The sequence below is a fragment of the Nanorana parkeri genome, unplaced genomic scaffold, assembly GCF_000935625.1.
Source record: "Nanorana parkeri isolate BGI_ZX_2015 unplaced genomic scaffold, ASM93562v1 scaffold1062, whole genome shotgun sequence".
In the NCBI taxonomy this organism is placed as follows: Eukaryota; Metazoa; Chordata; class Amphibia; order Anura; family Dicroglossidae; genus Nanorana; species Nanorana parkeri.
Genome location: NW_017307330.1, coordinates 213616 through 241081, shown reverse-complemented (window position 1 = coordinate 241081; position 27466 = coordinate 213616). Strand labels below are relative to the sequence as shown.

At 40.2% G+C, this 27466-nt stretch overlaps 1 protein-coding gene across 1 annotated transcript in view; it reads left to right on the top strand.

Moving 5' to 3' along the window:
• The first annotated feature begins 7027 nt into the window (after positions 1–7027).
• Positions 7028–27466, top strand: part of SV2B (synaptic vesicle glycoprotein 2B) — a 70596-nt gene continuing 50157 nt past the window's right edge. The window contains exon 1 of the mRNA XM_018567561.1: positions 7028–7254. The gene's annotated coding sequence lies outside the window, so the exon portion shown is untranslated. The remainder of the gene's footprint in view (positions 7255–27466) is intronic.

Below are 27466 nucleotides of genomic sequence, written 5' to 3'. Positions count from 1 at the left end.
TAGAAATAATAATAATTATAATAATAATAATAATAATAATAATAATAATAACACTTCATAAAGCCATCAACAATTACAAGAACTGTTCTACACAACAAGCTGTAAATCGTCAGTCTGATGGACTTCTTGACAAACTCACTTCCTCATTGACAGGTTATGTAAAAAATGGTGGTGATATGACATTACCAATAAGGAATTTAAATGCACAAATAACAGAGCAGTAACACTGCAGTTTCCTAACCTGTACTCTCAAATCTGCATAGAGTCCTCATTAAAGGGGGATCCTCCAGCCACCTTGAACTGGTGCCCCAATATTCCTTTAGTATTCAGAGTCCAGCTGTGCTTGAAACTCACACAACCCTATGTGGCCAGTTTAAATATGATATGTGCCAGATCCAAACCCCATCATCTCCCTAGGAGAGGGCAGAACTTCTACAACATTTTGGAAATCATAGATTTACTATCTTTCTATTGCTGTTTGTCTAGTGGAGGTGGTCCCTGTGGTGGCCAGAATAAAAAAGAGATGGTGAATGTCCCTACATTGACACTCAATACAATATAACTCAATACACACCTAGAAAAAAAAGTTTGGGCTGTTGCTCTAAAAACCAAGTAGACATTTAGTTTGCAATGCACCATGTATCATACAGAATTGTCATGTTTTTAAATCAAGAACTTGTTTTCACCTTTTTTCATCCTTGGCCACACATTGGTGCTGCTGTGGACTCTTTTCAGCCCTTTTTCATATACTTGAACTTCAGTGATGGCTGCATGGAATTTCTCAGAGGGTTCCTGATGATGACAACAGTGGGCCATGTCTATGCAATGCACGTTAAAATAGACATTAGGTACCCATGTGACAACACAGGAGAACAATCGAGAGACAAGGAGTGTTGCCACCCTCTTGAACTTGTTTGAACAAGGACCTTGATGGCAGGATCACCAGGTGTTTTTTTAATAAAAGTTGTAGATTTAAAAATATTAAAGCAGAATTAAAGTCTTAGTTTCTTTGCATACATCTAATTCTAGTGTCAAGGTCTTACCTTGTCCTCATGGTGGCAGCCATTTTGTACATGTGCAGACTGCAGTCTCTTTTATATCCTCTGATTGCATCATTGCTTGCTTGCTGCCTGGGCGTCGCACAGTGATGATGTGGCAACACCGGACTATATCAGTCTGCTCAGGATTCAGGTTCAATGCCCTTGCGTTTGTGCTCCAAGGTGCATCTCTGGCAATCTGAGTTCCTTTGTGTGTGCCTGTGTATGATCCGGTCCGGCTGACGTTTCCTCTGGCTCTCGACCCTGCATCGGCAGACGTACCCGCATTGGACTTGATTCTGGCTTGGACGACTACCCGCTTTGGACTTGATCCTGGCTTGGACGACTACTCGCTTTGGACGTGATCCCGGCTCCGCAGATGTACCCGCATTGGACTTGACCGGCTTGTTCCTGACCTCGCTGCTCCCTGATGAATGTTTATTTATGTTCCTTTAAATAAACAACTTTATTTTACCTGCGTTTCCATGTGGTCTGGTTTCCTGGCTTCCGTGACAGCTAGTAAGCAATAGATATATGCCACATTATAAAAAAAGTTACAAAACAGGTAAATACTTACCTATGTCTGCGCAGCTCGCTCCCAGCTGCAGTACACAGATGCGAACGGCCGTGCAGGTGGAAGATGTGGGCGGGTGCATGCGTAGTCCATGTCATGGGCTGGGAGAGGAGGAGACACACTGTGTCAGCCGGGAGCATGCACGTCAGGCAGACGTGGGACACAGAAGTCTGTGCTGGATCAGGGACCTGCACTAGCGCTAGAAACAAGTGGAAGGAAGAAGATTATAGCAGCAAGATGCATCAAATTAGGTAAGTATTAAAAGCAGAGTTACAATGGTGGGAAAAATTTGACTTTAATGTCACTTTAACAATTACTTTTGGAAAAACATTACCATGATAACTTATATGACGTTTTAATTACTGGATTTACATAAACTTGAAGTAAACTGTTGCAAAGGGACTATGGACCTTATGTATCAAAGTCCAGCAGTCAGAGCCAGTCCTTCATGGCAGCTTTAAACCTGATTGTCGGCTGTGAAGAAGTATCTCCAGCTCTTAGCACAGGCAGTCCAATAAGTCAGGTCCTTTGAACTTCAGCCATCAGATCTCATCAGCCACTAGTAATGTCTGTGACTGCTTCTTTTCTATGCTTTGCAATTACTGCTGTTTAGTGGGACAAATTCAAAAAACAACTCAATAGCATGCATGGAATAATTTGGAATATGGACACCCCAAAATCTGATTCTTCATGTTGGGGTTTAAATTCAGAGCATGCATGTCTTTAACCCATTCAAAACATTCAGCTCTATTCCAATTAGTTCACTTAATGACTACACAAATAAAAAGTTACTATACTCTGTGGAACCATTGTCTTCCATGCTGTGCTGCTGGCAGAGATTAGCAAATGATTAATTATTTGTCCTGAATTAGACAATTTAGATTGAAAGATTGGCAGAGCCTTATACTTTCTAAGCTGAGCTGTACTTGTCCTGAATACTTACATGCCAAAAAATGGTGCAGTTTGCCAACCCCAGCAATCCTGAGAAGACCACCTAGGAACAAGCAATAAGATCATAAAAAAATAGCAGTCTAATATTTATTTACTGAGTCACTGTGATAAATCATTCACTTTTACTCATGCATATGTTAATTTCAGCTTGAGATATTGAGTTCTGTAAACAATAGGCATTTACAACAAACAAAGGTAACAACAGACACCTTGTGATGCCAACAGAGATACACATGTAAAATAAGAGTAGCATTCTCCCTGCTGGCTCAAAAGGAGAATAAAGAATATTAATATACAATAGCTCATATTTACTTGACTGGAAACATTAATTTATGTTTAAATTGGATAAAAAGTATGTTCAATACTGCTATAATTTCCCTTTTAAGAAACAGAACATTAGTGCTCACATTTCATGTAGGTATAGCAAATTGTATTGGTTAGTATGGTAACTTATTAAATAAATAACTGGCACTTCTAGGAAGCTCATAATAAAGTAACAATAAAAAAGGCAATACATCCTCATTCCTCAATGCTGCTGTTTGTATTTCTATTTCTATCTAATAAACATATATTGAAGAAGAAAAACACCCCCTCTTCAATTTTTATAACCTCCTTTCATGTTAAGGAATATACGCAGGTAATGGAAATATTACTAGATGAGCTGCTTTCTCGTACTGTAAACTGACCACTGGGTTTTAAAAAAATCAATGTACGCAATTTAAGTGTAAGCGATCAGATAATGGAATGTATGCTGCAAATTGCTGCTTTTATGGAGGAAGTATCTGTCAATTGTGATATTATTTTCCAAGGGTAAAACACGCTAGAGAACAAACCTGTGTGTGTCTGTGGAACACTTCTTGTAAAGACACTTTTTATTCACTTTGCTATGAAAGTAATAACTCTTATAATTTGTAAGTGTCACTCTGGCAATGTCAGTTATGTCCTCAAGGTAATACAGCATTCATGGTGAAAAGGTCAAGGCTACCAGTGACAATAGGGCTCTTTTTTTGTATTTAATATTAACTCCAGACAAATATATAAAAAATGTAAACTTCAGTCAGGAATTGATTTTTTTTTTTTTGTGATGGGGTGGGAAAGATTTAGAGCCTCTATCAAATTTTTAGTGTTAAATGCGTTCCTAGTGGGTAGATTTCTCCTCAATTTTTGTCTGGACAGGAAGTGATGGGGAAGCTCCCCATTGAAAACGTTCAAAGAAGACACAGACAAAAACCAAAACACATTTTAGTAGAGCTGGGAAGGGTTAGAATGTCTGACAATTTTTTTGTTGCTGTCTGTTCCTTTATGTCATATTAAAAACTGCTCTACCAATTCCTTGTACAGGTGTTGCTGGAAAAGAAAGTAAAATCTCCCCAACTGGACAGGAATAAAAACCAAACAGAAATGTCACCTCTCCAAAACCGGAGTTAGGCCTTAAGGTATCCTTAGACATTAGATGATCCTCATCTGGCAGTATTCTGATCATCTAACACCCTGGTGCCCTTTCTGTGCAGCCCTCGGGCTCTGTAGACAGTGGTCGGCTTTGCTATCTGCTCAAGCCAGTGAAAGAAAAATATTAATTAGAGTGGGTTCTAGTAGTTGTGTTTATTAATTTCACATTATGTTACTTGTATGTGCTGTCCATTTACTTTTTTTTAATGTTTGCTGAGAAATATCAAATGAGGCACAAGTGATTATTAAGAGGCCTGTAGGAGGTACGCATGTGGAAGTGTTGAAGGGGCTATAATAGCAGTGATCCCTAGCAATCTCAAGCAATGTCACCAATCTCCAATGACTCCTACAGCATGTTTGCAGTCTCTGACTATCTCCTGTTGCATGTCTTTAGTTCTTGATAGCTTTTTGTAGCATTACATTTACTAAATATCATGTGTGGCCCTCTTTGACATAAGAGGCTCAACCAAACTTGAGGCCTCCTATGCCAAGTAAGTTAACCACCGCTAATCCTACATCTATGTTACATCAGCAGACATTTCTGGACACATTTTTTTGAAGGGAAGAGATAATGCAATCAGACTGTTAAAAAAAACTTTGTCTTCTTACCATTGCTGTCTCTCTGATAATCCAGCACTGGAGGTGAATATAGCATTCCTTACCCACCTCCTTTCATAAGCTGAAAACAAGTCTTTAAAAGTGTTCAGGTAGGCTTACATGAGGACAGAAAACACAAATAATCTCACCAGTGGAGTTTAGTCCAATGCGTAGAGACATAGAAAGATTTAGGGCTATGGAGAATGTGGTTACCCTCTCGCTACAGGCAGGGTTGTGTGTCCTTGTATGTTCAACAAACAAGCAGAAATAATAAGCAGTATTAGGTGCATGAAATACTCTGGCTCCAATTATGACTCTGAACTACATGCAGCCACTCACAACCTGTCAGAAGTCTGGCATGTTGATTGACACTGTGGTTTTACATCCAGAATAATTCTCTGTGCCAGGAAATGGGCCATTTTGCAGTAAGTGGAGATTTACCTATGTTTTCCAACCTGCTGCTTGTCTTATATTTAATCAAATATAATCTTGTTTATTTCTCTTTAATATCTTTAACAGAAAAATTGTGTTCCCCCTTTCCCAGAAGATAACAGCTTGGCACACCAGGTATACATCTATTATTCCACTGATTGGCCCCCTACCATGTTCATAGCAGTAATGAAGGAAATATGACATCTATTGCAGGTAAACTACATGCTTGTATCGCTCCAGCCATTAAGATACCATTCTATGTGCCATTTTTATCCATTATTAGGCAGACTAGTAAGAAGGAAAATAAGTAACCAGCAACTTATTAACTGCTAAAAACAATGACCACTACTCCATACTCATACTTTTAGACCTTACTGCTCTTTCATGGTTTTCCTCCTACCTATCTCAGCGCACCTTCAGTGCCATCTACAACTCTATAAACTCCTCTGCTCTTCCTCTTTCCATAGGGTTCCCCCAAGGCTTTGTCCTTGGACCATTTCTATTTTCCATTTACACCTCCTCCCTGGGTCAGTTGATAACTTCCCAGAACGTCTAATACCATCTCTATGCCGACAACACCCTATATATTGGGAGAGTATATCTCTCTACTACTCAGCTTACCACTTCTATCTCCTCATGCATTATTAATTTACTTACTGACTTATCAACATGGATTCATAATATTTCCTCCCCCCTGTGTCCCCCTCCCCCAATCTCTCCATTACAATCAACATCACAACAATCAATCCCTCTCTTCAGGTCAGGATGCTAGGCGTTATATTGGATTCTGACCTGTTCTTTCAGCCCTATATTCAATCACTGTTCACATTTTGCCTCCTTAACCCCCAAAATACGCCCCTTTTTAACAAATGACACCACAACACTTCTATTTCAATGCATGTTTATCTCTCTCCTCAATTATTGCAACTCCCTCTTTATTGGCCAACCTTAACACAGTCTTTCAGTGCATGCTGCTGCCAGACTTATCCACCTTACCAACCGCTCGCTGTCCGTCACCTCTCTGTATCAATCACTCCAAATCAAAGCCTCCTGGTCTCCCAACAAATAAAATTCAAAATACTAACAACACACAAAGCCATCTACAACTCCGCCCCTGGCTATATCACCAACCTCACCTCAAAATATCACCCAAACAGTCCTCTCCGCTCAAGACCTCCTGCTCTCTAGCCCTCTTGAAACCTCCTCCCGTGCTCACCTTCAGGAATTCTCCAGAGCCTCTCCCTTCCTCTGGAACACCATACCTCATTCTGTCTGGCCATCTCCTGCTCTGTCCACCTTTATGCAATTCCTGAAAACTGTTTTATTCAGGGAGGCCTATCCCACATCTTCATAAAAACTGTACCTTTACTCTCACCATCAGCTCATCCCTCGGAATGAATGCCTTTTGTATCACTTGATCCTCCCTTTAGATTGTAAGCTTTGCGAAGCACAGCCCTCCAAACCCTCCTGTTTTGAATTGTATTATAGCTCAACTGTCTCTTTTTATTTTGTTAAGTGCTGTGCAAACTATTGGCACTATATTATTCTTTTATAATGATAATAATAATATAGAAGACAATGTGCATGTGTACTATAAAATATGAATAAAACAAGTTCATTTATTTGCTGTGTCTACTCAGGCATAACCATAATGTGCTCTTGTGTGTAGAAATACCTTAGTTTAATCGGCAGCATCTTAATAACATCCTATGATTGTTTTCAGTAACACCTGTTTAAATCAGCACTGTGTATGGCCTTATTAAAACAAATTAACAAGCTTGCAAGCGTATTTTGAACGGTCTACAATACCACATTTGTTTATCTTAATATTCACTTTTAGTCCTGTTGTACATGTTGTGCATCATCAGTTTTCTCTTTAACTTAAAAGTCATCACATCTGTCATGTTAGCAGTCCTCCTCCCCCTCCTTCCATCTGGTCCTCCAGTCCCTGCCTCCCCTGAGCATCAGTGCTTGTTTTATGCGTGTGTGTGTGCTATACTGGCTGATGGACTCTTCCATTTCTCGTATCACGGCGCTAGCTGGATATACTATTACACTGGGATGATCGGCTTGCTTCTCAAGAGCTTGTACACTTAATCTTATGCTTGTGATTGCCTGGGGCACAGACGCCTCTAAAGGACCGCTTTCCATGGCACCTGAAGAATAAAAAGGTGGAATCCCCAGATCCGTGGAATTCGGTATTCCTTAGAACTGGTAGGAATCACAGTTTCTATCTCTCTGTTTTATTTACCCATATATCTCTCTTTCAGGTATAATAAGACATTTGCTCAGGATGATCTTTCATCACTGAACCTTTAGTTAGTTTAGAGTGATTTGTGTTGCCAGTAAATAATGCACCCTATTATTAATATAAGTACTTAGGAAGGGAGTATTCTGCGTGATATATTCACCCAGGATTCAAAGATAAGTGTTTTAAGTCTAGGAAGTATAGCTTTTCTATATTTAGCCTTAGTGTTTTGTTAAGCTTTGAACCCATCTGCTGTGTTAATAACATTCACTAAGAAGGGCAAAACATTTCTACTCAAAATAAAAAAAACGTTTACCCCCAGTCAATGAAAACAATGTGTTAATAGGGGCATCTTAGTTTCTACATTTAGTATTTTTCTTTTAATTAGGTCAGTAGTATGGAATATTAATAATTTTGAATTCAGTGCGTGGGATGGATGAAGTGGAGCTGAGAGATTCAGGATTCATTTGTCAGGAGTGAGGGAGGAGGGGAGTGTGAAAGACACCTCATTAGAGATGTCCCTAAATTATTACTTTACCAAGGATGCTGCAGGGTTCCTGTACTGATAATTGTATGTCTTGTGTGTATTGTATGTAAATGCATCAGGTTCCTTTTGCTCTATCTTTGAAAAACACAAAATTAAATTATATAATTAACATCAATAGCATTCAGAATCAACCTTGCTCCTTCTTGTGGAGCGACCCCCTCCTCTAGTACCAGTTATCTACATTATAGACGACACAAAGTACGGGAAGGATATTGTGTTTAACTAGAGAATAGACCGCAGGTTAGATCTTCAAGGCATTGAAGTATAATATTCATTTATTACCTTGCATTTGCTAGTGTTAACACTGCTGCGAGTCGCTAATTGGATACAGAAATGTAATCTGGGTGTGTTTGTGCTGACTAGACCTATGAAAACGCCTTCTTCTGTCTTTATGAATGGGCGTTTAACCCCTCTGCAGACAGTCTGGGTACAAACTCTCCCTGTCTTATATGACCATAGTCAAGTGAATCACAGACTTCTGGTTTCCCTGTTAGCATGAGTGATTCTGACCTACGGGTAGAGGCTCTTGCTAATAGTCCAATTAAAAGTATACAGATTCTGCATTGATCTCCCCTGTCCTGTTCTTACAATGATGAATTGCATTCATTATTTTCTCGTAGATTAAAATAACCGTTGTGTACACTAAACAGCGATCAGCCTGATGTTAAGTGACCATGTTACCTGGGCATCTTTAAAAAGGGAACTTATATTTGAAAGGCTTTGCCCAAACAACTTACTGTACTGGGATAAATATGCAGTCCATCATTGCTAATATCTGCTGCTACAAATGCTAATGCCTGGCTGTCTTGAAGCTGATTCTCTGAATCCAAAACTTTAAGTGTCCAAATTTAGTTGTTCTGACTTTACTCACTGCTTGCTCGTTCTGGGGCAATCAGCCATACATATTCAGGCAACTAGTTTATTTTAATGGAATTAAGCAATTGTGTACAGCATATTTCCTCTGGCATTGGGTGAAAACTGGTGGATTAAATCTCCCACATGTTTTAACATTTTTTGGCAACCCCAAAAGCTGGTAAAATAATAAAGGTAACTAAAGAATCTAGAGGCAGGATTGATCCACACTGCAATATCTGTAGAACGTGGGAGGAGCTTAGTCTGTGCTATCTGAGGCCTTGAGAGGAAGCCTTTTGGTGATTCTTCCCACTTACGGTCATCCTTTTATTGATGTATTGGCTTTGCATGACACATATCTTTAACAACTTGAGTACCAGCCTGTATATACCCCTTCACTACCAGGCCATTTTTCAATTTTCAGTCCTGTGATAGTTTGACTGACAATTACTCAGGCATGTAACACTGTACCCAAATTAATTTTACAAAACATTTTATATTTTATAACCACTTGTTTTTTTTTTTTACTATATAAAGAAAGAAAGACCAAAAAAAGTTTAAAAAACCTTTCCTCACATTCTGCTTTAAAATATATCAAATAGAAATGTTGGGGCAGTACAAAAACCCTCACATTTCTTTGAAAGTAAGATAAGATAATTTTTTCCCCCAAACATTTTTAGGAATAAAAAAACATGTTGGTATTGAGGTAGTTAAAACACGGAGCTTAGTAATTTGACAGTAGATGCAGGGCATAATTACATGTACATGTCATACACAGAGGAAGGAGTAGGTGAAGGGGTTAATGAACAGGTCATATATGGTGCAGGGGATAGAGATGAGGGGTTAATGTGCAGGATAAAAGAGATGGAGTTAATATACAGGTCAGATAGACAAGATGGATATGAGATGTACAGGAGAGGAGGGGGGATAAAGGGTTAGAAAACAATCGCACAATCAAATGAAACCCCTCACCATGAATCTGCTGCTGCTGATCTCCTCATTCATTCCCGGAATTAATAACCCCACATTTTCCCCTTCCTCCATTGTGAGAGGAAGAGGTGGAGGCGCTGACATGTAAACACTAGTGTTTACATTTGTGACCACTATGGTTGGTCATCACAGTAATCACAAGGTACAGACCCACTCTGATTGGCCCTGTTCATGGTGCCTGTGTTCTGAGCCATCCGTACTGGCTGCGGCCTGCCCTGTGTGTTTTCCGAAATGCTCTTTATGAATGGCACTGCAAAAATACCCATCCACCACCCTGCCATCTTGATTAGGTACAGAGGTAGTGAAGTGGTTAAAGAGGAACTGAACTGTGGAAGCTGTGTTAAAAAATTATAATCAGGGGGCAGAAACTAGTCATCATTATTGCCTGTGAACCCTCTGTAGCTGATCTTTTCCTCATTACTGACTTGCCATACCTGGTTCTGCACTCTGTGGATAAGGTCATCTTGAAGCAAGGCTTCTGATTCTTCATGTCAGAGCTCTAACCCTGATGACTTGTGATGTGATGACTGGTGGGGAAATAATCAAGTAGCAGCAGGAGAGTGTCACGTACCTGAGTGGAGATCAATCGTTGAAGAGGCTTCCCTTGCAGCTTGTGTCCCTCAACTCTGAGGATGGGAACAGAGAAGGAGTGACAACAAGCAACACGAGTGCCAAGGTTGATGTAGACACCGTGCAGAGTAGAAAGTCCAGGATCTGGAACTGAGGCAGGTCAAGCAGAGCCAAGGTCAAACCGGACAGGCAGCAGGGTACCGGAGCAGAAGAAAGGAGCAAGGCCCAATGGAAGCCAAGGGGTCATAGCCAGACAAGCAGGGAAGTACAAAACAGGAGGCAGAAGGGAGTCCAATAAACAGGCCGAGGTCAGGAGGTAGACAGCAATCAAGAGTGGTCAGAGGCAATCCAGGTCAAACACAGGAAGCAAGTCCACAAGGTAGAGTCAGGGATACACAGGGAACTAGCTGAAGATCATCCAGCAACTAAGGATATGGCAGGTGCGTTTATAAAGGCCCAGGGCCGGTGCAAGGATTTTTGCCTACACAGGCGAAGAAGCATTATATGCGAAGCCACAAGCAATGACACTCCAAATAGTTTACTGTGGAGCACCCCAATACAAAGACACCCCTCTAAAGTGTACCACTCCAGAAAGCATAGCGGAGATGTCCATGTTAAAGCTCACACTAAACATATCCATCATTTGGGAAAAGAAAGACCATCATCTTCTGAAGCCACAGGCACTGACACCCTACCTCTATTACCATGAAGCACCCCAATACAAGGACACCCCCCCCCCCATAGATCTTCACTAAAGATAGCATAACTAACAGCACTGACCGCCAATGTAACGAAAGTATTCACCTTGACCGCCAATGTAACGAAAGTATTCACACTTACCGCCAATGTAAAGGAGTCATTCTTACTGACCGCCAATGTAACAAAGGTATTCACACTGACCGCCCTTGTAATGGAGGTATATACACGGACTGCGAATGTAACGAAAGTATTTACACTGACCGCCAATGTAACGAAAGTATTCACCCTGACCACAAATGTAACGAAAGTATTCACACTGACCGCCAATGTAACAAAAGCTTTCACAATGACCACCAATGTAACGAAAGCGTTCACAATGACCGCCAATGTATCAAAGATATACACCATACACAGGCCCAGATTCCCCACAAGGCCACCGAGGCCCAGCCTCGGGGGGTGGCACGGAGCGGAGGGGCGGCAGCAATGTTGAATCCCCCGATTTTGAAAATAACTTACCACCCGGCGCCCGGAACTGCATGTTGCGGGCGCCGGGCGGTAAGTTATTTTCTACATTTAGCCCTGCTTTGGGAAAGCAAGGCTAAATGTAGTGTGACGCTGCTTGTTCGTTTCCCCTATCCCCCCCTAGCTGTGCTAGAGCTCCGGTCCTGGAGGTGACAGGGTCAATAAAGAGAACCTGTCACCTCCAAATGCTATCACACAGGGGTTGTTAGCTCCTATGTGATAGCAATAAAGTTAAGTGAAAAAAATGTAATTAAAAAAATAATTAAATAAATATAAATAAACAAATTAGTACAAAATAATAAGAAATAATAAATAAAAAAATGAAAAGGTGATTAAAAAAGTAAAAAATAATAAGAAAAAAATGAGAAAATAATAAGAAAATAATTATAAAAAATAAACAGTAAGATACAAAATTATAAAAAATTAAAAAAGTAAACGATAAGATACATAAAAATAAAAAAAGTAAAAAAATTAAAAAGTGATAATAAAAGTAAGAAAAAAAAAACAAGAAAAAAAAATTAAAACTAACCCTGCCATCCCGTTGCCATTCTCCATTGATGAGGGGAAGGGGTTGGTGGGGAGAAGGGCGCATTGTGGAATCTGGCCTTGGGGCGGCAGGGAGAGTAAATCCGACCCTGACCAGACACATACTTAAACTTACCTTGTTCTTGCAGGGGAGCGGGGATTTGCATATGAATGAGCTGTGATATTTACATATGATATTGATATGCAAATTACCACAGCCCATTCATATGTTAATATCTCGGCTGGGACAGAACAGGAACAGCAAGCTTCGGAGAGAGGGAGAGAGCAGAGGGAGCTGTGGGCAGGGCTCTGACTATAGGAAACTGAAGATCAGTGCCCTGTCAATTGTGCTGCTCCTGTGTATGGGAGGGAGGCGCTGTTTTTCTGCCCTCCCCCACCAGCGCCCTCAAGCTCTTATGTGGTAGCACCGGCCCTGTATAGGCCAGTCCATGCGCATGTTTCCACGTGTAAGTCCGTTGCGCACAGATGCACACAGTTACCAGGAAAACGGGACCATGCACCTTCACAGAAGTGGTTGGTACCTTACAGAGAGGTTCAAATCCACAGAATGGATGAAGCAGAAGCAGGGAAATCTTTGCACAGATACAGCTTTCCCTCCAGCAAAGATAACAGTAAACAGAACAGTAGTGACATCACCAAATCTCGTAAGATTAGCACTCAGAGGTACAGTGCCTTAGAGTCATTCTGCAGACATACATACATAGCTTATTTGTGCATCTCTTGGCTGTGTATCTTCGAATCATCTCTGTATTGGTGCTGACACTGTCCTTCCTTCTGGAGGGTGGCTACTTTTGTTCCCCATGGACCCTGTGTGTGTTGTAAAGTAGTCACCACTCCAAGCTCACTCCAGTGATGGATTACAATTTCCATACAAATTAGTAAACTAAACATAAGATTGTATTCCATAACAATCGATCTCAGATATTAGTTATGGTACTTTAATGCATTTTTAAGATTCAACTCCTGAGTTTAGTGTCCCTTTGATCCAGCCCTGACTATAAGCATTATGTCAGAAGCAGGGAGACGAGTCAATGATTGCTGTCACTTTCTACAGACTAATTTCAGAGGCAAGATGCTCAGGTCTTCTGAATAATGGCAAATGTGTTCTATAATACATTTATGATTCAGCAGGACCTTAATACTCTCATATAAGGAAGGAGAGATTGGTGTCCCAAAGCCAGGATTATCTTTCTGAAAAAAACATTTGGCCAGTATGCATGCATATGATAGCAAAAACCAATGCATTATGAGAAATGGACACATTACTTAAAGCTGACATAGATTTAAATGTTAAAATAGATTTATGATCAGCACCAGAGGGAACCTGAAGCAATATTTTCCCCAGGAAAGCTATTTCAGCCTGCTAACATTTTAGCAAGACTGCTAACATTTTAGGTTTTAACATTTTGTATAAACACATGAATATAGGTCCACTTTAAATAACTGCAGTCCCACAGGTATTAAAATAAAAGTAGAACTATAGGAAACTCTTTTAGGATTGAATAGAAAGTGAAAGAGATAAAACCAAGTTTATATTGGTATCTGTCATACTCTTGGGGTAATTTCCCTTAGCTTCCTTTTGTGTTGCTATAGCTCCAGGCTGGGTGTCACCTGGAGCGGAGAACGGGTGACACCCCGCCGTGACATCATCGTGCATGCGTGTGACGTCATCGTGCATGCGCGGTCATCTTATTGACACCTGTCGGCAGCCATCTTGGTGATGGACGCCGGCTGACAGAGGAGGGGACCTTCACCCAGCGGAATGAGGTATGACTCCTCTTTGCTGACACTGTTGGGCTCTCGGTCAATGACCTAGTGCCCGACTTTGAAGAGGGGGTGACACCAAAATGACTGCCAGTCATTTTGGTGTCATTCTTCCAATGGTGGCACCTGGGTGCGGGCAACACCCCCCGCACCCCCTTGTGACGCCACTGCTATAGAGAGTTAGGATAACCTCTTCAATGTAGTAACTGGGAGTAATAAAAGCAACTTCATTAATGAAGTGGGGAAAAGGTAGGTTTATGTCCCAATTAAGGGCATTTACCTACTTTGTATGACCATGACAGAAAGTAGTTGGAAATATTCTCAAATTGTAGTTTAGGAAGAACTTTATAGAGTAACTGGTAATATAACATGATTTCAAATTAATAAACAAATAACATTTTCTGTAAAATAGATAATGTTTATGAGTTTGACATGCTTTTTTTGTAGACATAAACCGTGAAAAATGGTAACAAAAAACCCATTAGAACCTTTGTGTGGTCATCTCTCCATCTAAGCACAATGTAGCTGTCAAGGGTGTTGGTTGACCTCCATATACAGCCTGTCTCCCACTGACATCCAGTAACCTGAAAGCTGTGTGGGCATACACCAAAAGCTTTCTAGCATATGTTGTCAGTGAAACTGCTTATCAGCAGATCTTCTTGGTTCAGAAACAGGCAACATTTTTTAAAAGATTACATACAAAATTTCAAACAGTTCTGCCAGTTGAAGCTTTCTTTTTAAGTTGGTGTTCTAGTATATTGAGACCTGCATACCATGCCTCAAGCTATTGTGACAAATGTTCTTACTGTTGATCCAGAGAAAGACAGACTCCACTGATTGTATATAACAAATATTTAATCAGATACAACTTGAGAAAAATTATTAGTTCAATGAGTTTTCATTGAGCATTATTTTTACAAACAAACATACACAAAGTATAGCATTCAAAGAATATAGCTACTGTACACCAGCAGTAAAACACATAAGAGGTACAAGCCTTTTAACAGACCCTTGAATGGCAGAACCCCCAGTATGAGGCTCGCTTAATCTATGCTGCCAATACAGTACATGAACAATGTAATTGGTCAGATCCTCAGGGTGCCGCAGAAATCTTGCTTGAGCAAAATTATTATCCTGTCTAAATGGTTATCAATATAAATTCCACTTGAGCAGACATGAAATAAAGGACTTTGAACTGGGCAATTTAAATTAAGCATGGAATTAAAATATATAATCAGAAATTATCTTCATTGAAAAATGCTGTGACATTGATATATAAATGAATTCCAAAATGTTAAACTGACACAGAGGAAAACTACAGTGCCAGGTCTGGTCAGTGATCAGCATTATTCATAGCACCCTCATTTGTATAATTTTGGAACCAAATCTCTGTCCCTCTTTCCTCCTCAGTTGTCTCTCTTTTTGGTCTGATGTATAAAAAAATTTGCTATTTGACACATGTGTGATACAACACTAAACCTTTTATCCAAGTTCAAAATGATTGCATTTCCTATTTTGGAAACCCAGTTAAACTATTGGTGAACTAAGCACTTGTGGGTTTAACCAATCAGTTTTTGTTTAATAATTATTTGGGGCCTGCACATCTAGGAGTGTGGCAAGTCTGTCCTTTGTCTACACACTTGTATAACAAGGTGTTTATTTTTCTCATCTGAGAATGGGAGGCATGATTATTCAGCAGAATGTAAAAAAATCAATTGTTCTGTCTCAGATCTTGCTATATGCAGAAAATACCTCCTGAGACCAGTCTGTGTAGACAGTTTTGGTAGCTTGCTGACTTGACAAGATTAAAGGGTAGTTTAACTCTCCAAGAAGAGGAATCTAGTGTAGTTTTATTTCAGGTTTGCGCATTATATGAATGTTTTCTGAGAGTAAAAAGACAATTTTCCTAAGCCTGACTCTGCAGAGGTGGAAAATAAAGTATCATGGTGGGGCTGGGAGTATCTACCTGAGAAAAACACAAAACATAAATAATAACAGGCTGCTAGGGCAAGCACATCTGTACTTAAAGGATGAAGTAGAGGGGTGTTACCATGTGTGACTACTACTAATGTTTTGCATTAGAAAGTGATTCTTGGTTTTCTAGTTTTTTCTTGATTAATGTAGGTTTGCTTGTTTTTACTATATCTGCAAGATGGCAAACTGCATTAAAGTGACCTATTTCGGCAAACTGGTGCTCTACCAGCGAAAAGCCAAATACTTGCATGCATGAATTGCATAGCGTAGGCCAATAACCAGACTTTGTTGCATAGTTTTCATTCAGCTATGTTAGTTTACCTTATGTTAGCACTGAGGGGTAAATTTACTAAAGGAGTATAGAATTGTTTTCTCTGCAACATGAACATATTCCACTCCTTTACTAAATCGACCGCTGTATGTCCATTAATGTACAATATGTACATGTAAATATTGCTTAGTTGATTAGGGACTGGTCACATTGGAGCATTTGAGCAGATTGCAGCCAACACCTACATAGAATATCTCACTGCCATGTCTGTAAATGTAAAATAATAGATTTTTCAGGCTTTGCAATCAGTTCTGTCACAAGCGCTGACATCATCATACATCTCCTTTATCCTAAATTATTCATCACGCATACACCAAAATAGTTCCCAGTCTTCTTCTGTGAGAACAAGTGCAATTAGGTCAGATGGGCTGAGAATATACAGAATGTACTGTAAGTTCAGCCATCTGTGCTTATTTTACTTTGCACAATGTGTAAAGTTCATTATATTCTACCTACACATTCAAATTGTGTTTCTTCTTAGAGAGGAAATACAGATTATAGCTTAACTCCAGCTTAAACATTCATTAGTTTTAGATGGAATAGGGAGGTTTTAGAACTTCTGACAGGTTTCGATTGCGATCTGTGTTTGCATTGGGGAGAATTCCCCTCAATTACAACCCTGGTAATAGGGTGTCACTGAGGCAGGAAGTAAGGGAAAACCATTCTCTTGAGGACAGAGACAGCAAGAAATAATGGTGAAGGGCTAGGTTTTGTCTGGAGTTTGCCCATTAGGCACACTTGTGTGTTGCAGTAACACACTAAAATTAATGTTTTTACTGCACTTTTGCTGTGCTTTGATGTGTTTGCCTCAATGCAGCACCCCTTTTTGCATGAAAATGAGTGTGTTACTGCATGTGGATTATGAAAGGGGTCCTTAATCCTCCAAAAATGTCTTACCTGTAAATAATATTCAATGATTTTCTTGAGTCAGTGTTCCTGTTAATCTGTACATGTGATCTGTGCAAAATGGTTGCAGTCACTTTGTGTGGAGGACAAATATTCCTCCTTCAGAGAACATACTGTAGTTTTATTCCCGGAGGATTGAAAGGCAGTACATTGTTTCCTACCTTTATGTATCGGCTGTGGTCCTTTGATAAATAATGTATCGTGTCATGGGACTATGTTTACAGTGCAGGATTCTACTCTGCTGCTAAAATCAGATTTCCCTTTGTGAGAACGAATGTGCAGTTATCCTCAGCTAGGTTTCACTAATAGTAAAAACACATATTAACACGTTATTATATTCTAAACTAAAGTCAGCATCACCATTTTGAACACTGGACACTTAGGTTGGTAATCATTCCTAATATTGTCTTCTTAGTGCTTTGAGCATTCCATGCTGCCTACCCTGAAAGGCAGCTGCCAAACCTCTGGACCCTGCACAACCAGAAAGGGATGATGTGAAATGGTTAATAAATAATTTTCACTACAATTAGTGGGCACAGTTAAAGGGTAACATTCTTGTTAGCAGGGACAGTTTTTTTCAGGTACAATTGAAATGTTAGGCCTTAAGGGGAACCTTGTATCATTCCTGAAACACATTGGCATGACCAAGCAGCTAATTGTAATGGCTTCTCCTTTCCTTAAAAGATCCAACTCAGCAGTATCCTCTAGTGAGGTCCTCTTACAATACACCTGTCCTGAGAGAAATATGGGGGTTGTCATTGCTGACCTCCTTCTAAAAGCTCTAGTTCCCTGGCTTCCATACATTTAAATCACAAACCCAGAACAAGCAAATGAAAGCAAGAGGCGATTCAGAATTCCTTATCGCTATGATTATCTTGGGCCAATGATTGAAAGTTATGAACACAAAGCATCAGCAGTAAAAATAGGCAATTAGTATGGAGGGATCAGAAATGTTAGCCTACATACTTCTCTCCAAACAGTCTGTAAAATACAAGTGATTATTATCTTTGAGTTTTAATAAAGTCAAATGCATTGTTGGAACAAAACATGGTAAAATCAGCAATGCACAAAAGACATTTGATTTCTTAAATGCAAGCTCTGCTAGTAAGAGTCCAACACTGCATTCTTATTTGAGAATGCAGCATTTTTTCCCTGACATAAATTTATAAAGGAGATATTTAATGCATCTTCTACAACCGTACTCTGGTGTTCTGCTCATAACACTAGGTTGACATGATTTATGATTAGACCTAGATTATTAGTCCAAAGCAAAAATAACTGAATCGGAAACTGGTGACCTCCTTTACCTGAAAACCGAATGTGTTCATAAACTAGTGTTCCTCAAACTGAGCTGCACAAATGACTAGAGGACTGGGCGTGCACTGGTTCCTCTGTATCTTCCCGGCTGGAGCCTTTGCTGATATGGGTTTCCCCTGAACCCACCAGCACTAAGAATGGTAATGTACTATCACACCTGTGCCTGACATTATGAAGGACACCATAGGGGAAAAGATTGCATCCTGACATCGTGCACCATTGCCAATAGCCAGGCAGTGTTCATAGCAGAGGCGTTAATGCACCATTTGACTAAATCCTTTGGACTTGGCAACTGGTGCTAACAAATTGAAGCTGGGATTTTTAATATTTTTAAGCTGAGGGTCTAAATAAAAAATATTGTTACTGTACTGGGACCCAAGAAGAGAATTATTACCAAAATGTTACAAAAGACATGGCTAAATAATAGCTAAATAATAATAATAATAAAAACCCTCATACAAACAGTAAACATATGTGTTTCCATTCAAGTTTAGTTCTTATTGTTATTTATTTGTAAAGCAGTAAAGTGAAAAGCTAACATATTGTTAATGAAAAAAAATTATAGTTTAAAGCACAATAGATTTCTGAGTGTCATTCCAAAATGAATGTAAAATAACTGGGGTATTCCTGGGCATTGCAAGGAGAACACTGATGTGATGTGTGCATAGTGGTCTGCGGAAATGTTGGCCACACTGCGCTGACAGTAGTAGGGGCTTAAAGGGACACAGTTAAAAAGACCCAGAGCCTGTTTGTTGTATACACAGTACCCTATCCTTATACCACAGTCCTTGTACCCACAAAATATGCTTTAATTACTGTGCCACAATCAAAAGTCTTACATACACCTCAAACCTCAGCACAGTTGTTTTTGAAAACTGATATTCTTCTATTACAAATGCTTTTCTGCATACAGAATATAGACAAAATGCTAACACTGCACCCCTCATCCACTGCTGTTTCCTCTACACACCTTGTCTACTGCTGACTTCTGCACCCCTCGTCCACTGCTCAACTCCACTCCTCTGGTTCACCACATACCCCTGCAACATCTGCACCCCCTTGTCCACCATTTCCCTCTGCATCCATCGTCCACTACTCACCACATTATCCCTCCTCCACAGGTTAGTTCTGTACCCCTCACCATGTGCTCACTTATGTATCCCTTCTCTACTGTATCCCTTCATGCCGCTACATCCCAATTTAACCACTGCTAGTCTCTGCACCACACCACCTTTAGATTATTGCACAACTTTTTCAATACTCCTAATCTCTGCATCACACCTCCTTAACACCTCTACTCCATTATTTCACCTCTGCTAATCTCTGGGCCATTACTGCTCATCCCCCTTGTTTCCTTCTTTCAAGCAGATCTACCTGGGGTGCATAGCTGTGCCCCCTCACTCCGCCTCTCACAGATTGTGGGTGGCAATGTGGGCAGGCAGTGACCCATGGAAAAGGGGTCTGCAACCCATACTTTAAGAAATGCTGCATTAAAGGACGTATACTTTTTTGGGGTGGAGATAACCAGCTATCCACAAAGACATAAAATAAGAAGACAGTATACAAAGACATGAAATAAGGACAAAGGATTATAATGAGAGAAAACAGGGAACAAATACAAATGGCAAGCAGTACAAAACAGGGTATGAAGGTATGGGTAAGGCCACATAGAAAAGCAGCAGCAAGATATCCTTGTTTTTAGATGACATAAAGCTGAAATGAAATACAGTCCTTGCAGAATATCTCCAACATACAAGCTGACCTTGATGCACCGTTTGATTTGGAAAATAAGATTTAACATTGATAAATGTAAAATTTTATGCTTGAGGGCTAAAACATCCATGCATTATTCAACATAAAGGAAGGAAAACTGGGTAAATAAATAATGTAGAAAGAGCTGAGTATCCTGGTAGATCATAAACTTAGTAACAGCCTGCAATGTCAATCTGCAGCTTCGAGAAAAAAGTGTAAGAAAGATACTTTCTTCTACTACTGTAAAAGAAGAAAAGTTTAGTTCAGAGTTACAGAATGCTGAGGGTGTGACAGGGCACAGTATGTACAGAGGGTAAGTGCAGTAGGTATGACAGAGGACAGTATATGTAGGAAAGGAGTTGAGTAGTTGAGTGGGTATGACGGACAGTCGAATTTGCAGGAGAGGAGTGTGGAGGGTATGAAAGAGGACCTTATGTGCATGAGAGGAGTGGGTGGGTATGACAGAGGGCAGTATGTGCAAGAGAGGAGTGCGGTGGGTATGACGAAGGGCCGTATTTGCAGGAGAGGAGTGTGATGAGTATGACAGAAGGTAGTATGTAAAGGAGAGGAGAGTGGTGGTTATGACAGAGATCAGTATGTGCAGGAGAGGATGCTAGAAGGCAGGGTATGGTGGGTATGCTAGAAGGCAGTATGTGGAGTGTGATGAGTATGACAGAAGGTAGTATGTAAAGGAGAGGAGCATGTTGGTATTACAGAGGACAGTATGTGCAGGAGAGGAGTGTGGTGGCTATTACAGAGGGCATTATGTGCAGGAGAGGAGTATGGTGGGTATGCCAGAAGGCAGTATGTGCAGGAGAGGAGCATGTTGGTATGACAGAGAGAAGTATGTGCAAACCATAGTCTCAAGAGGGCTGTGTGGGGTCTCAGGTGGGCTGTGCGGAGTCTCAGGATAGCTGTATGGAGTCTCAGGTGGGCTGTGCAGGGTCTCAGGTGGGCTGTGCAGGGTCTCAGTAGGCTGTGCAGAGTCTCAGTAGGCTGTGCAGGGTCTCATGGGGCAGGGCTTTCATTTTTTTAAACAGGAAATGGAGTAGTGGCCCAGAGATTCACCACTGGACCAGGGTACATGGAGATAAGATTAATATTTGGCATGGTGCACTGAATAAAGGTGAGGGATTATTGCACATGTGTTGGAGACTGTCTGCTGAGGGGTAAATGTACATGTACTGGATACTGGCAGCGGACAAATTAATGCACAAACCCAGAAGACATAAAGAGAAAAAAAAGGTGCTGATTGGTTAAAGCACAAACTGTACATTGGATCCTGAGAGCTGAGAGGTTAACCTGCAAGGGCTATGTAATGGGTGCTGAGGGATTACAATGCATTTCTGTGGACTGAGCACTAGAAGATAATGCATATGGGCTGATGACTGAGCATTGAGGGGTTATCATATGTACAGAGAAATGGGCGTTAAGAGGATAATGCATCTTATTGAAGGCTGGGGCGCTAAGGTGTTCATTCCTATCTGCTGGGACAGGACACTGAGGGGTTAATGCACGCATACTGAATATTCTTCACTGAGTGATGGATGCAATGCTCTTGAAACAGAACACATGGACTACAGGCAGGTCATGTTTAGTCTGTGGCTGCTGATCACTGAGAGGTTATTGCACATACACTGCAGAGTGGTCATTGTTAGGTGAATGCACATACTCTGCAGAGTGGTCAATGTTAGGTGAATGCACATACTCTGCAGTGTGGTCACTGTTAGGTGAATGCACATACTCTGCACAGTGGTCACTGTTAGGTGAATGCACATACTCTGCACAGTGGTCACTGTTAGGTGAATGCACATACTCTGCACAGTGGTCACTGTTAGGTGAATGCACATACTCTGCACAGTGGTCACTGTTAGGTGAATGCACATACTCTGCTGGTGTAAAACTGGCTGAAAAGCTTAGATTTCTGCAAAATATTATCTGAGATAATTTTACTTAAACAGAAAAACCGGCAGCAACTGTCACCTTGGCAACGGCAGTTTGTATGTTACCATTACCAGAAAACCCATTGTAAGATTTAAATGATAAACCTCCACTTCTGGCCACTTCTGCTATTCATTTCCTTTGACAACAGATTAATGTAGGAGCTGTATGTGCCTTGTTCAAAATAGTGTTCAGCCATTTAATACAATATATACAGTATTTCTTTTCAAGCTTATATAAATAAACATTTTCTACTTGAAAGTAAAAAGCAGGCAAACATCTGAGTACACTAATAAAATACAGAAATCAGCAGATTTACTTGCCAAATAATTTATACTTCTGTCCATCCAGTCTTTAAATTTACACAGCCCCAACACCAATCACAGCCAGAAGGATGATACCACTTACAACTAAGGAATACAATGGTGTCATCCCTTTACCCCCAACTTGCTGACTGGGCAGTAAAAAAGCAGCATCAGACTGACAAGGTCATCTCACTGCTCACTCTGCTTAATCCTTCTAACAACATGTTTCTCGTCAACATATTTGCATGCAACTCACCTGATTGGCTCATCTACCTAAAGTGTCACTTTAAATTAGTCAGTCAGAGAAAACAGTATTTTAAATTAAACAATGTCAACAGATTATGAGTTTAGTTCTACTAATGAAATAAATGGTACTTACCAGTAACGGGATACAACTCAAGAGAAAGCTGGGGGGAATGGGCATATAAATGTACCCATTGCTATCCCAGTAGTATCAATGGTTACATTTATTTGTTCATTCCCTTTCGGGCAGCTTTTCTCAACCAGGTTGAGAAAAATAGACCCCATGTCTTATGATTCAAGTCTTCCTGTGGAAGGTCCAGAAATGATTCAGTTTGTTTTTACAGGAACATTATGTGGGTAGTTCCAAGTGATCAGGTTGCAGCAGATCATCCAGAGAAAAGAGGCGATTAGTATGCAAAGATTATATGCAGCACATGAAGTGTTTAGTTATTTATCTATATAGAAAACTCATACCGTATATCAGTTTATCCAGTGTAGAAATCTGTGTTCTAGGTCTAGTGATTGCCTTATGCCAATAAATGTAGCAGGTGCATTGATTGCCTGAAGTCAAGGATTTTCAGTCACAGGCTTATGTCTGGATAATGGGCATGATTACCATCTTGTCTTGAATTGTATTGTGATTGTAATGTCTGCCCTATATTGTAAAGCACTGCGCAAACTGTTGGCGCTATATAAATCCGCTATAATAATAATAATAATGATAATTTTCTTCTCAGCTCCATCAGCGTATTGTGTCTCCAAGTTATATGTTTGATTTTTTGTGTGAATAAAACTGAGAAGTATTTAAATGTAGACAGTGGCCAGGATCTTTTTGCAAGTTTATTGGCCATTATTCTTGTGAATCCTTATGTCTTGATTGATCGATGATACTGGCCTATTTTAGCTTGTCAAAATGTGAGAATTTTAATGCAGGCCACATTTGTAGAGGGTAAAATCTTTTATTTTTAGTATTTTGTTCTATATTTGAGTTGGTGTACTGACCTTTCAGTTTCACTTGGTATTATGTAGCATTTTATACATTAACAGATTGCAGGGATTTGCAGGGTTTTAGGCTAGAGAGCTGTGCATAGTAGGTTATGGTTGGTCATAATCCTCTCTTGAACTAAAAAAAAAAAATAGATAATAGATTTGCTTTAATGCATATGGTTTTAGCTCTGTGTTTTCTCAGTTATATATTATGTATGAAGCTTTCCTTCTCATGGTCCCATTCTCAGATTGCAGACATCAGTAGCCAGATCTGCATTTGCAGTAAATGAAGCATCCTCCTAAAAATAGGACAAATGAACTAGTGGAACAGATGAGTACAGAGCTCTTAAAGTGACACTAAACTCAGGAGTTAAATCTTAAAAATGCATTCACGTACCTTAACTATTAACAAAAATGTATCTTATTTGTGCATCACTCAGCTGTAGATCCTCAAATCATCTCTGAATTGATGCTGACACTGTCCTTCCTTCTGGGGGGTGGCTACTTTTGTTTCTCATGGTCCTGTGTGTGTTTTAAAGTAGCCACCACTCCAAGCTCGCTCACGTAACGGACTAAATACTCATGTTAAGTTTAATAATTTGTATCAAGATTGCAGTCCATCACAGGGGTGATCTTGGATCGGTGGCTACTTTACAACACACAGGGACCAGGGGGAACAAAAGTAGTCACCCACCAGAGGGAAAGACAGTGTCAGCACCAATTCAGAGATGATTTGAGGATCAACAGCTGAGTGATACGCAGATAAGATACATTGTTGTTACTAGTTAGGTTACTTGAATGCATTTGTAAGATTTAACTCATGAGTTTAGTGTCACTTTAAATTTAATAGCTGCAAAGAGAGTTATATTGTAATAGTAATATTCAGACAGATTGACATAATAAAAAGTTATCAGTCTGAGAAGGAGGTCCAACTTGTCTGATCTTAGATTCATTATGGCTACTAATGATATGATCAAATGCCTCTATTTTCCCAGGGTAGAGGAATATGTAACATTAAATTTATCAAATTTCCAGATGATCATAGAAGGCAAATTAGTCTAACATCTTTAGATCAGAAGAATGCATTTACATTATTAAATAACACATTTTGTTCATCATAGTGCTAAAGCTTTTCTGAATCTGTTATGTAAAGATGGCCATATATGCTCCGGTCAGTGCTACTCTTAAATTTATATACCAGATAATCTAAGGTTTATGCTGACAATGATTTTTTAAGGCTGTCTTCACACATAAACAAACAAAGCCTTTTGGTAGAAAAAGAGTTTAATTTGACTTAGTTGATACACATACTGAGCAAGGGTCTCACAGGCCTTTATATCAGTTGAATTTAACTGACACAACCTTTGACCTAGAAAAACCTATAACACTACCACTAATTGCAGATCAATGCGAGTCTTACTAGGACACTCTTCTCTATATATTAGCCACAGGGCACCATTAAACATACAAATCTGATTACCGGTTTAAAAAAGTTCTCTCTTTTTAAAAAAGTTCCATTGGAGCCCTCAGCAAATAACCAGTTCTGCCGGGTATAAAGAAGCATATGATCTCCTGCCAGTATTCAGTACTGGGACAAACACTGCTAATAAAAAGGAAGAGTTTAACCCAGCGTAAGCTCTGGCACCATCCAAGCTCACAAAGACATGGGATTGTCAGGGGAGCACGGGTAAGATGGCTGGGGGATTTCCTCATTAGAAAACATTGGCATGTGTCCCACACTTCGGGAAAATCTTTTTACTGTATATTTATATATGACATTTATCTTAAAGCACCAGTGAGGCTTCCTATCACAGTACTGTATTGGCTCAATATTGAGGCGTGCAGGAAAAAAGGAGGGAGGAGCCAAGTTTCCACCCTCTATGAACCCAGAAGTATATTTTAGAGCACCCAGCTATTCTGGGGCACAGGGGGTGCTTATATTAAGAAAGGTCCTGACATGCAGCCACCTGGTGCACTAGATTAAGAAATTAGGCAACTGTTCGGGTTCAGTTTAAATAGTGATGCAGACAGGATTTTGGCACCAGAACTTCTATAGTGCAAGATTACATATTGTAAGATTTATTGCATTAAAGAATAAATTACATCAGGGGCTTTTCTAGGTCCCTATAAGACTTGTGGTACCCTGGGCACCTAAATAAATGTTTAAGGGTTTATAGTATACCATGATAAAAAGTCGGTGAAGTTGTTTCTTACTGCATATGACTGAACAAAAAAATCAAATATATGATAACATAATTAAAAAGCTGATAGACAAAGCAATGTTCCAAAAGTGTAATGTGCATGTTAAATATGTCATTGTTAAGTAATGACTAATATATTTTTTTAAAGAATAGAGGTTAATTGCATTTTACAAAAGAATAAGAACAGTGTAAGTACAGTAGGTAGATTGTGATAGGTCTAATAAGTCAAAAAGAAATTAGGAGGGTCAGGGAAATATAGAAACTAAGCACCAAACAATTAAAAATGCCAGTTTCTAAAATTATCTAACCAACATTATTCTAAATAATTGTGAGAAGAAAATGTGGTTATTAGAGGCAGTAAAAATGGATGACTAAAATTAAAAGATCATATTTGGGATTATAGCAAACGACACATGGGGCATTTAGAAGAATACCTGTGCCATGTGCTCTCTGTGCCAAGGTCTAGCAATTACCCTGAATGAAATATTCAAAGCTACTTACCGCTAACGGATATTGCAGAGTAACTATCTAAAGACAAAATAATTTATACTCCTCCAGTGAGAAAAGCAGGAATATAAGTTCAGGGCCATTTCTATGATGAGGCAGCCTGAGGCAGCATCTCTTTGGGTCTTTTCCAGCCAAGCATTTCAGGTTGCTAAGAGCTGGACAGGGAGAAGTGTAAGGAACAAATGCATCTCCCCTCAAGCTCTTAGCAACCTGGGACGCTCTGGCTGGCTTCCCACTAAGCTCCTGGCAACCAGTGACATCACTGTTTGCCAGGGGCTGAGCAGGACCCCCTGGCAGCACTCTTCCCATAGGTCAACATGCACAAAGAGCTAGGCTGGCAGGCAGGGTAGAGAACCAGGCTGCTGCACATGCATGGAAGACCCTGAGACTTCCCATCAGACAGCTGCCTAATTACTCTAACGTATGAGCTGCCACTTGTCCTCTGTCATCTCTAGTACGTTCTGCCGATTGCCTGTCAGGTGCCTCCAGGAGCTAAGCTGGACGCTCTGGCCCAGCGTCCCACCCAGCTCCTGGCAATCAGTGACATCACCACCAGCAACCCCCTCCCCCCCACCTCAGGCAGCGAAAAGTCTAGGGACACTCCTGTATATGTTTGCTGTTGAACAATGATGCATTGTCAGCATCATCCCCTAAGCACTAATCACCATGTACACTTTTTGTCTAGCTTGGTAGTAAAGTCAGCTTGAAAGTAAATATAGCAAAAAACTAATGTAGCCCTGTTTCGGGGGGCGGGGGTGTCATGTGAGATGACCGTCTCCGATCAACTACCGCTGCCAACCTGTGGGTAACTTGGAAACCATGAGCCTCAGCTAAGTGGGAGTATGGGATCGAATATATCTTTTAGCGGCAGTGCCTCCCCCCAACTGGGCCTTATGGTGTACAAGTGGGATCCCCAGTTGAGAATTACCTGGTTCCTGGACATATTCTTCCAGTTTTTATAAATTCCCCCCAGTGTCTCTCTAAAGCCTCCCCGACCCCTTGTACTAACCTCTTTAGCAATCCCCCCACCACTCCTTCGTCTGTCATAACCACTACCAAAATTATTTTTCAAGAAATACTTAACAGAATTAAATGTGGGTCTTTTCTATCTGCCTACGCTTACATGTTAATTCTCAGATGTCTAATAACCAACATTCTTCCAACTCCCGCAGTCATATCAGTAGGTTGGTTCCATTTGCTACATCACATTTCATCTTTTAGCCC